The sequence below is a fragment of the Chinchilla lanigera genome, unplaced genomic scaffold (assembly GCF_000276665.1).
Source record: "Chinchilla lanigera isolate Chin_1 unplaced genomic scaffold, ChiLan1.0 scaffold00030, whole genome shotgun sequence".
Taxonomy (NCBI): Eukaryota; Metazoa; Chordata; class Mammalia; order Rodentia; family Chinchillidae; genus Chinchilla; species Chinchilla lanigera.
Window position 1 is genome coordinate 16,083,406 of NW_004955431.1, and position 11,002 is coordinate 16,094,407.

General features: G+C 45.5%; 1 long non-coding RNA gene across 1 annotated transcript; it reads left to right on the top strand.

Moving 5' to 3' along the window:
- The first annotated feature begins 8,466 nt into the window (after positions 1–8,466).
- Positions 8,467–10,736, top strand: LOC106148869. Its single transcript, XR_001234594.1, has 3 exons — positions 8,467–8,529; positions 9,788–9,891; positions 10,679–10,736. It is a non-coding gene; the product is annotated as an uncharacterized LOC106148869 (long non-coding RNA).
- The last annotated feature ends 266 nt before the right edge of the window (positions 10,737–11,002 follow it).

Sequence of the window (11,002 nt, forward strand, 5' to 3'; positions counted from 1 at the left end):
TTAAAAAAATGCCTCCAAAATTCAAAAACCCAATCAAAAACAGGCATCTGAGATGAATACACACTTCTCAGATGAAGAAATAAAAGTAGCAAATATATATATATATGAAAAAATTTTCAACATCATTGGTCATTCATGAAATGCAAATTAAAACAATACTGAGGTTCCACTCACCCCAGAAAGGATGGCTGTCATCAAGAAATCAACCAATAACAAATGCTGGAGAGGCTGTGGGGCAAAAGGAACCCTTCTCCACTGTTTGTGGGAGTGTAGACTGGTGCAGCCACAGTGGAAATCAGTGTGGAGATTCCTCAAATAACTAGGAGTAGCAGTCCCATTTGACATGGCTATTCCTCTTCTGGGTATTTTCCCAGAAGAACGGAAAACATTATACCACAGTGATATATGTGCACCCATGTTTATAGCAGCACAATATATCATTGCTAAATTTTGGAAACAACCTATATGCCCATAAATAGGAATGGATAAAAAAGATGTGATATGTTTATATAATGGAGTATTACTCAGGTATAAAGAAAGATAAATTCGAGGCTTTTATAGGTAAATGGATGCAACTAGACACCATACTCATAAGAAAAAAATCAGACCCACATGTGTAAACACCGTATTATCTCTGTAGTATAAGAAACAGAAAGAGTAAATAAAATCAGAAAGGTACCATAGACATTGTGAAGCTGGGAGTGGTGGCGCATGCCTATAATCCCAGCACTCAGGAGGCTGAGGCAGGAGGATCATTGCGAGTTCGAGGCCAGCCTGGGCTACAAAGTGAGCTCAAAGCTAGCCTGAACTGCATAGCGAGACCCTGTCTCAAAAAAAAAGACATTGTGAAAGGGAAAGAAACTGCTCAAAAGGAAAGAACAACTGGGGTGAGGAAAAGGAGAAAGAAAGAAGAAAGAAAGAATATATATATATATATATATATATATATATATATATATATAATAGCTATTTGTACTGCTAATTTCTATCGGTTTATTGAAAGGAACAATTAATGCTTAGTTTTTTGATCAATTTTGCATGCCTGTATCTGGTAATCTGAACAACTACTTTGAAGATAACAATATGCAATTTAACAACTGCTGTTAATCCTATCATCTTGTTTTGAAATTCTGTATCATTTTTAATGTTTTTAAAATTTTTTTATTCTCTTTAAAAAATGTATTACAGGGAAAGACACATTGCCATTGATCACCCTCAAAATGCTCATCCTCACTTCCAACACACTTATCCCACCCCTCTTGTCACTCCCTGAAGCACTTCTGAATGTCCTTTCTTGAGTGTCTAATTGCACTGTGGCTGCTTCAATGTCCTGAATTGATTCAAAATGTTTATCTTTGATGGTCACTTTGACTTTGAGGAACAGCCAGAGGTCATAGGGTACCAGATCTGGTGCATAAGGTGGATGAGGACACACTGTAACATTTTTATGACTTCCCTTCCCATTGGATGGTACTTAGTGACAATATTCACGGATTTTTTGATCACACCTCATAAAGATAATTATGAAACAAGATTTCCAGAACTGCTTTAGTGTGTAAGAAAAAACAATAGGATAAGAGTGTTCAATGTGAAAGGAGTATTTTTGAGGGGGGTTTAATGACAAAGTGTCTTTTACTATAATACATTTTTAAAAATTTAAACATTCATTTAATATTTTGACCACATCCTGTATCATTTTTAATAAAGAATTTGAGTAGCCTTAGATTTGGTATTTTGGGGGTCATGTAACCTCTTCAGGTAATGAGAGATGACTTTATTGATAAAACACTTTTAAGCTGAGGCTGAGGCTGAGGCTGAGGCAGGAGGAGTGGCATGAGTTCTGGGCTAGATAAGTGAGGTCAAGTCCAGCCTACACGGCATAGGAAGACCCTGTCTCAAAAAAAAAAAAAAAAAAAAAAAACAAACAAAAAAACAAAACAAAACAAAAAACCCCACACATTTAAAGGGTGAGTTTCATAGTATGTGACTTCTCTTCTTCCCACGTTATTGTCATGGTCTGGAAGTAGGAATTGACCTTTGCTGGTGGTGGCAGTGGTAGGAAAATTTTTAAGGTAGAGTTAACATATTAAATGAGTTAACAATGGCAAGGACACTGAATATGCCTGAGATTTTGAGCCAAATGACAGGAGGAGAAAGAAGGCCCAAAACAGGATCATAATGGATTCACTGAATCTAAGGCCACAGCAGACTCACCAGGAGACTCCCAGCAGGAAAAATGGAGGCCTGGAGTCTGGAAAAGTAGTCATCGAGATGAGGGGAACCCTCTCCGGGAGGCAGGATCAAGACAGATCATTCCTTAGCACGAGGCAGGCTGGAAAGACTTTATCTCCACCAGCAAAACAGAGCTCAGCGTTTGAACTCTGCCACATCCTGCACACTGAATTCACAGTTTTTCTTCTCTCTTTCGAAGAGTGAAAGCAGATTCAGCAAAGGAAGAGCATGACCCGGAGGAGTAATGTAAGAACACATTTCTCCCCAGGAAAGGCTACTGCCTGGCTTCCTCTACCCTTGGTTTATCATAAGGTTTCCTATTTTCCTGACAGCACAGATAGGATGACTCTGGTGTCCAAATTTAATGCTTAACATTTACAACAGACATTCCACAACCCAGGTTTTCTCAAGTTTTTGAGTTAAAATTAACAAATCTTTTCATCTTACTTAGAAATCTACTTAAATGCATGCGCTCTTTTATCAGAGGACTTTGGAACTTACTTCATTAATTCCCTTTGAACATTTTCATGAGTACCTTTATAATCAAAATATATTTAATTTTCTTCTTAAGCACTTTGGCTGTCTAGTAAGCAAAAATTTCCAAAATGTTTAAATAATGCTTGCCAGATGCATAAGTCAACCCTTAGTCCTCTTTAAATTCTCTTAAAAGGGACCGTTGGGTGCTTCTGATTCATATTCTGAGAATTAAATTCCTTAAATAGGGCCACAGAGCCTCGCAGCTGAAGAAGCAGCCTGGCACGGTACACATTCAGGACAGAATGGGCACAAGAAGGCAGCTGTGCCCTGTGACAAGCAGAACAGGCCGGATGACAAGGGTGTGGTACAAAGCCGACCACCGGAAAATCCCAAGTGGTCCCTGCATTTGACCCTAAGTTAGGCCACACTTTCCCATTGGAAGACAAGCACCACGGCCTCTTGGCTTCTCTGCACACATCCAGTGCAGGGCGTTACTCCCTTCTCCCCTCCTCCCACCCCTGCCTAATTTCTGTCCATGACTAAGACGAACTCACGCCCTCCCTGCTCCATGACCCTCGCCCTCAGCAACGGCTTCCATCCTTGAAATGTTTCCATATCTGACACCCATGGTTTTGTTCACAGGCTTCCTTCCTCCCTGTCACCTCTTGCCAATGACTTACACCGTTTCAAGAGTGTTCACAACCAAGGAAAACTGAGCAAAACTGAATTAGGAGGCGAGGGCATTCTGTCAAACCACAGGGAAGTATTTGAAATTCAGAGTCCAGAGGTGCTTTATTCTTTGATGGAGCAACTGGAGAGGTCAGCGGAGTGCCCCAGTATGGACAGATGGCTAAGACACAACGGCTCCGGCTGAAAGCTAGCACGGAAACCTTCCCCCTGCCAGCTTGCAACTAGCACTTCAAACAATGAGTCACATTTAACACAGTTGTTAGTTAGGGAGATGGTAAAACTAAAGATGCTTTAATCTGGAAGAAACATTGGAGCGGAAGTCCGGATGGCTGGCATCTTATTGCGGTTCAGCTGGTGGCACATGTCCTCTACTGGTTCCAAACACCCCTGCCAGAAACGCGGACGTTCAGTGCAGTGTGCAAAGCTGGGTCCCCAAGTGCTTATTCAGATGCAGGGCTCACCCCTCTGTGGGGTCAGGAAATACAGGCTTTACAGTTCTGTTACTAGACATTTTGATGACAGCAGCTTAATAAAGGGATGGAGTTATCATTTACAAAACACACCTCCAAGATCCTGTACATCACTAGACCCCTTCCACTCTCCAGAGGTAACTCCAGTGTTGCACAGATCTGAGAACATGGGTAGGGAAGTGGTGGGTGGCCCGGTGGGTACAGGAAATCCCTTTGTAAGAGTCCCTGCAAAGTCCTCCTGGGCTGCCTGAGCTGTCATCGTTGCTTCAGCCAAGTCCAGGCAGGGCCAGAACTGTCTTTCTATTTTTGCCACATTCATGGTGGTTAAAGCCTGAAAATCCTGTCAGGTAGTTCTTGTTACAGAGCTGAGACCCTCAGCTGCGGTGGCTGTCATGCCTATCATGACAGTACAAGTGCCAATGGGCTGTGGTGATCAGAGAGAGCCCAATGCTTCACCCCAAGACCACACAAAGTGGCAACCTATCTGTTCTTCCAGTGCAGGCATTTCCGCTGAGCAGCAAGCAGCTGAGGCTGAAAGCCATCTTGTTAGCCCAAACCTGGGGTGCAGAGCTGGGGTGAGAGGCATAAACAGTGTGCTCAGGATTCCCAAAGACTCCCCTTAAGCAGTGCGGTGCCCTGGCTAATGGGACTTGCCTGGGACTTTAGCCTGCAGCTCCTGCCCTTCCCCACAGGAACGCAGCAGTGCATGGTCAGCTCCAGCTTTGGATATCACTTTTTACTTAGAATTCATTTGTTGATAGAAATCTGTGCTTATATCTATCTATCTATCTATCTATCTATCTATCTATCATTCTTTCTTTATTATTTTGGTACCAGGAGTCGAACTCAGGACTTTGCACTTGCCAGGCAGGCGCTTGTGCCTCTGAGCTATACCCCCAGCCCTGTGCTTGTACCTTTAATAGAGAAAAAGAAAAAAGACACAGGCGAAGGCACACATCGCTGTTAAGACAAAAACCACGCAAGGTAGCGATGTGGGAAACAAACTTTGGTGAATGTGCTGCTGCTGTCACCGTGGTGAGGTATGGCAGGTTATGTAACCCTTGAGAGGCTCTGGGGATCCTAACTTGCGGGATTTTGTGAAGAGCACAGCAGTGCCTCTGGGTTTCTAATGTGCCTAGAGATCATCCAGATGTCTGTTAGAATGCAGATTCAGATTCAGAAGGTCTAGGTCTGAGAGAATGCATTTCTAACACACCTCCGGGGAGCACTGACACGGCCAGTCTGCGAACCCCACTTTGAGAAGCAAGTTGCCAGAGTTCTGTCGTACACAGCATGTACACAAGTGTTGTTCCCTCCCACAGGAAGGAGTCCCACCTTCCGGCACAGAGTCGAAGTTTATTAAAATACTACCCAGCATATAGCACAGACTATGTAACGTAGTTATTGGAATGTTACAAGGGAGCTAGCTTTATTTTAGGAGGTTTGATCCCCAGGGTAAACCTGCGGCAGTGGGACAAATGTTAGTGACATGTGGTCCCTGTCCTCCTGAACCCTTTGACCAATGGCCCCTGGGTGACCTGGGTCAGAGGGAGTTTGGGTTTTATCCTTTCTGCCTTCAGGTTTGACCAGGGGCTCTTCATGCTACGTGGGTTATATGCAGAGGGCTCCGCCTGGCCTTCAGCAGTGATGAATCTTCCCTTTGCTCCTCTGCCTTTGACTCGTATTGGACTCCTACCTGGAAGCCAGGTGGAGCATTCTGCATGCAACTTCCCAGGCAGTTCGAAGAGCAGCTGTCTCCGGAGCCAAGAATCCTAGGGGAACAAAGGAGGCCAGGCCACTGGGCGGGGGCGGCTAGCATTTTGCGGTTGGTGAGTCCCTGCATTGAATTCACCTGTGCGCTTGTTCAAATGCAGACTCCTGGGGAGCAGATTGGGCTCTGTTTGCATGCTGAATTTTGAGCCTGACTTCTCAAGCCAAGGGAGGGCTCTGTGAGCACAAATAGCTAGGAGGTTTCCACCTTTGGCTCTGAAAGTGATGGGAAGAAGAAATCCTAAAGCACTTGTATTTTTTTCCCCAGGATCACAAACACTTGCACTCTAAGGACTCCATTGAATCCCAGCTGAAGAATTGGTTTCTCTGTGGTGGTGGGATGGAGCAGGTTTTCCTTGGAATGCCACAACATTTCATGCGCACCCCGTTTCCTAGCCCTGGAAGGTGAAGCAAGGGACATGGTCCCATCTTAAACACGCTGCGTGCCTTGGGAATACGGAGGAGGCTATACAAAGAGCAAACAACACTAATAAATAGCACTGCGGGAACATAGTGTGCAGGAGGCTGGAGCCGCAGCTCAGGCAAGGCCATCCAAGGTGGCCTCTTCCCAGAAGTGGTGACCAGCCAAGCAGTGCAGAGTGCCGAGTCAGGAAGGGCACATCCCAGCTGGCTAGGCAGCATCTGGGCTGTGTGAGAGATTGGAGTCTCTGACCAGCACCTAGATTTTTTTTTCCATACTCATGAAATCAGTGCTTTTTTCTCCCTCTGTTTCTGATGAATGAATTTGGGGATTGTGCCAGAATCTGAAAATTTTCTATGGATTTCTCCCAGAATTTCAAGGGTCTGTAAATCCTGTGGCTGGCTGGGAGCCTACTCTGAATATCTTCAATGCAAAAAAAAGGATGTATTTGAGCATCTGGCCCAGAAATTGACTAAATCCGTCTATAGCATAATTGGTGCAGAAAGAACCAGAAGACAAATTGAGAAGAGTGGGAGTAAACAGAAGACAAGGTGGCAGAAGGGGAGCCAGATGGATGAGCCCAGACGCAAAACACACACACACAAAGGCTGCCAGGAGGGCACATTTGCATCTCGTGTGCAGACCTGACCGGCACAAGAAACCTCCTTGCTTGCAGGAACCCGGACCTAGCACCTGCTCTCCGGACAGAGCCTGCACCCAAACGGCAATGACCAAAACCAGCTCGAATGTCGCTGCGGTGATCTCTGAGTACCCTGTGACAGGTGGTCCACGTTGGCCTTGTTAGCAAATTCAGAACATAAACAACTCTTCCACAAATGATCTAATTCCTTAAGGAATTTAGGCTCCAAGCTGATGCAGCAGTCCGATCAGAGCTGAAGGTTCGGGGAAGACTATTTCTCGGTTACTATCTGTAATTTTTCCTGTAATTAGTCATAGTCCAAGGCAGGTTTGCAGTTCCAAAAGAGTGTGGCCAGAGCATCCTCCACGTTGAGAGTGTGTTGCGTGTGGTGGACCCACAATGCTACGCTTGTTGATGGAGAGATTTTCTTATTGGATCAAGCCTCCTTGCAGCAAGGAAGGAATCCACAGTGGAAAGTATCAGGGGCTGAACTGCATCTTGTATTCATTTGCCAGCTGTAGAGGAACAGGGTGCTGCCCATCAGGCTTAACCTCTATCTCAACCTCTTAGATATTTATAATTTAAAAATGATAACTTTTGCATTTGCTTACAAACATGGCAACATTTTCCCCAAAAAGATCCTAAGAGAGACCATCACGGGGAGAGATGATGTGTGCTGTGTTTAGCAGCACAACAATAAATAATCACGTTGCCCTTTCCAGATCTGCAACGCACGGCCCTCCAAATTAAGCCTCTCCGACTCTCATTCTGATGGCTGTCATTCAAGACATCCCTTACATCAGAACAGCTTTGTTTTCCGCATCTGCTTTCCTCTGCAGCTAGCTCCCCGTATAGTCAAGTTTCATGCTTCTAAAATGAAAAATAAAACTGCCAGTTCTCATCTCTTCGGGGGAAATGAGTCTTATTTCTCCCATAAATCATAAGCAAGCTTCAGTGGTAAATAGAGCATTAGCAACTCTGGAAGTAAATTAACTTCAGTTCCCGGAGAGACCTGAGGTTACTAAGGATGATTCAGTGATTTGGGTTTAGGGAGAGGGGGTGGGCGGCTTGGGGGAGGATGAGAGGGGTGGAGTATTTAACCGTTCCAGTCGAAGGTGGTCTGTCCCCACCTTCTGGCTCAGCAAAGGTGGTCCCAGTTTTATACTGGTTGTCACAGTGTAATTATTAAGAGTATCCCCCTCTTTCTGACAGTGTCCCAGTTTGGGTGATAAATTACACAGTCACTCTAATTAAAGTGCAAGTAAGATAAGGAGCAAAAGCTTGTTTTGTGAAAGAAACCAGATCCAAAAACCACCTATTATGTGACTCCATGTTAAAGGTCCGGAAGGGACAAATCCAAGCAGACAGTAGCTTCATGGTTGCCAGGGGCTGGGGGAGCCTGGGGAAAGTGGGGAGTGACTGTTAGTGGTCATAGGATTTCTTTTGAGGGTGAAGAAAATGCTCTAAAATTGATTGTGGTGATGTGACTTTGCTAAAACCCATCGCATTGACCATTTTAAATGGGCAAATTGTATGGTATGTGAGTTACAGCTCAATAAAGCTGTTATATTAAAACAAAAGTTTAAAAATAGGTAAGCCACAGAAATAGCAGAAAGGGAAAGTGCAAAAAATGTGTTCTCTGTCTCTCTGCCAGCAAGCACTCTGCACAAGGATGGCTGGCTCCTCTGGAGGTGGGTGACTCGGCGGGAAGGTGCAGTGACACTTGCTGGCCTCTGGAGGGCCCCTTGCACACAGCTCTTGCGTTTCTAGAGCCATTACTGAAACGGGAGAAAGAGTGTGTTTCCGTGGGACCGTTGCTAGGAATCAAGGTGCGTAGGTTGACCTTGACATGGTGGGAGTGTGGGTGGGAGCCAGCCGCTACACAAGAGCCTAGGAATGGTGGTTTCACTGCGAAGAAGGCAGCAAAGGACTCTGGTAGGGGCTTGCTTTACCGATCTCACTCAGCGGGTTCCCCTTAGGGAGAGCAAGGGAATGTCACAGGGCAATAGGCGGAAGTAAGCTTGGGAAGGTGGAAGTTTCAGTCTCCCCTGGGGGAACGAAGCTCATCATTTCAGGGGCCAGAATGGGGCCAGATATGACCACGTAAGCCAGAAACACTAGAAAGCCAACAATGACCACAAAGGGACCATTTGACACTTTGAAACTCTAGCCATGGTCCTCTGAAAAGAATCATGGTACCGAGAATGAGCCCCCTTCCTGATCCATCTTCCAACATTGGAAGAAAGGAATGGAGTTGAACTGAAACCTGTAAGAAGACAAAAATATACCTTGTGCCCTTTTACATCCTCAACCCCCAGCGAGAGGACTTGGGTGGGTGGATGGATGCACAAACTATGCAAAGGGTTCGAATACCCTGGCCCAGTGGTTTCTGGCCCAAGCCCAGGTATTCACTCGAGGTCACCAACAGAGGGTGCTCTACACCTGAAAGAGCAAGGCCGGGTCCCCAGAGCCAGAGCTGTTTGAAAACAGGGTGAGGGAGCTCTCTGCTTACCGCAGACAAGAAACAGAGATGGGGCATTTAACTACAGGAATGAACAGAGACGGAGTAGGCATGGAGCCCAGTACCACATGTGTCAGGCAGGGAGGAAACAGTCCTGTGCCCTGCTTGGGCGTTTCCTTAGAATGAGAGAAAGAAAACCCGAGTCAGTTGAGAGAAAAATCCATGTCAGCTCTGCTCACTGGTCTATGCCCAAACTCCCGGCTCAGAGAAGGTGTGCAAGACAATGACGGAACCTAGGAAACTCCAACAGAGGCTGGAAACATGGTCCCTAGACTGTATCTCTGGTCTGTGGCTGGTGAATTTTGGAAAGCAGAGTTACACCTGAATTGCTGTGAATCTCTCAGTGTCTGTTCTGGGCTATTTTCCCTGGATAAAGGTTAGTACTGATGAAGCTCAGGTCGTGGGGCTAATCAGCCTTGTAGGGAGGGAGAGTTCCAGGAGAACATACCCCTTCCACTCTCCAAATCAAGTCCACATAGAGTAGACAAAGCAAAGAAGATACATTGCCGAAGTGAGATCAAAGCTCCCCTCTAGGTGGCTAGTACCTGAGGTCACAGCATCCACAGGTGCCGGCATCCATTTGATATTCTGAGAGCCTGAGATGGCGCTGTTGGGCTCAGAGGTTCACCAAGGAATGAACAATGCGGCGCTGGATGTATCTTCTCTACAGGTACTCGTCTTGCTATTTTCCGTTTTTTCAGATCCTGGTGTCTATTTCTTCCTTCGTTGTAGTCTTTGGTTTTATTATCTCCCTTTGTTGTGATCAAGGAAATCTGCTCCCTCAAAAAGACAGACAGGAATCAATGAGAATGTAGGAAGAGATAAGGAAAAGCTGCACTGAGAGAAGTCCTAGGAACTCTAGCCCTGGGTCCAGCGGAGAAGTGCAAACCCACAGGCATCCTTCCTTGAGCAGCAGTTTGGCCACCTGGAAAGCTGCTCAAGAACAAATGTTGTAAGAGCAAATCCAAAAAGCTTGTGATGTTTGTATTCCTCATAGCAGATAGTTCTGCAGAAAGGTTTGGGTGCAGGAGATGCTGAATCGATGAGGAAGAGGATAGGAAACTTTCTTTCCTGTGGTTTTGAAGTTCCCTTAGGAGTCTGAGCTGTTGAAACTGCTTGTGAACTCCTTATTTTGTGTTGCATTCTCCTGGATGCATTCCACAGCATGTTAGAATTTTAGAACTAAGAGCGTGCATGCAGAGGTGTCAGAACCTCAAAGTCTCTCTTATATTTTCAGTTGGAGAAAGCCAACAATTTAGGTGGCTAGTAATTGAGCTCAACACAAACACCACAACACACACATACAAACACAAACACAAAGAGAGGAGAGGTTGGGGGGGGGGAAATAAGAGGGAGAGAGAGACAGAGACAAAGAAATGAGAATAGTAAAGACAATTTGTCCGTGTTAAATGTCAACTGAAGAACCTTACTGTGTCAATTTGTCCATGGTTGTATAGCTCTTATCCAGCGGACCAACTCTCACACGGTGATAGACGCTACTTGGAGCCCTCTCAGCAACCTAACCATGAGTGTGGAGTCCCAGTCACAAGGTGCTTTCCTCCTTTCTTGAGAACTTGGAAATTCTTCCTAGGGTGGAACTAGAAAAATCCACCTATGGAAAATAGCAACTTGGGAAAGGAAAGGAGGGGGGAGGTGAATCTGTGGGACCCACGAAGTATCTGAAGGGAAAACTGGGGCCCACAGAGAAAGTGAAGAGACAGACCACAGTGCAGAAAAAGGTGAGGGCAAGCTGCACTTTCTCCCTAGCTCCCAGCTCGCAG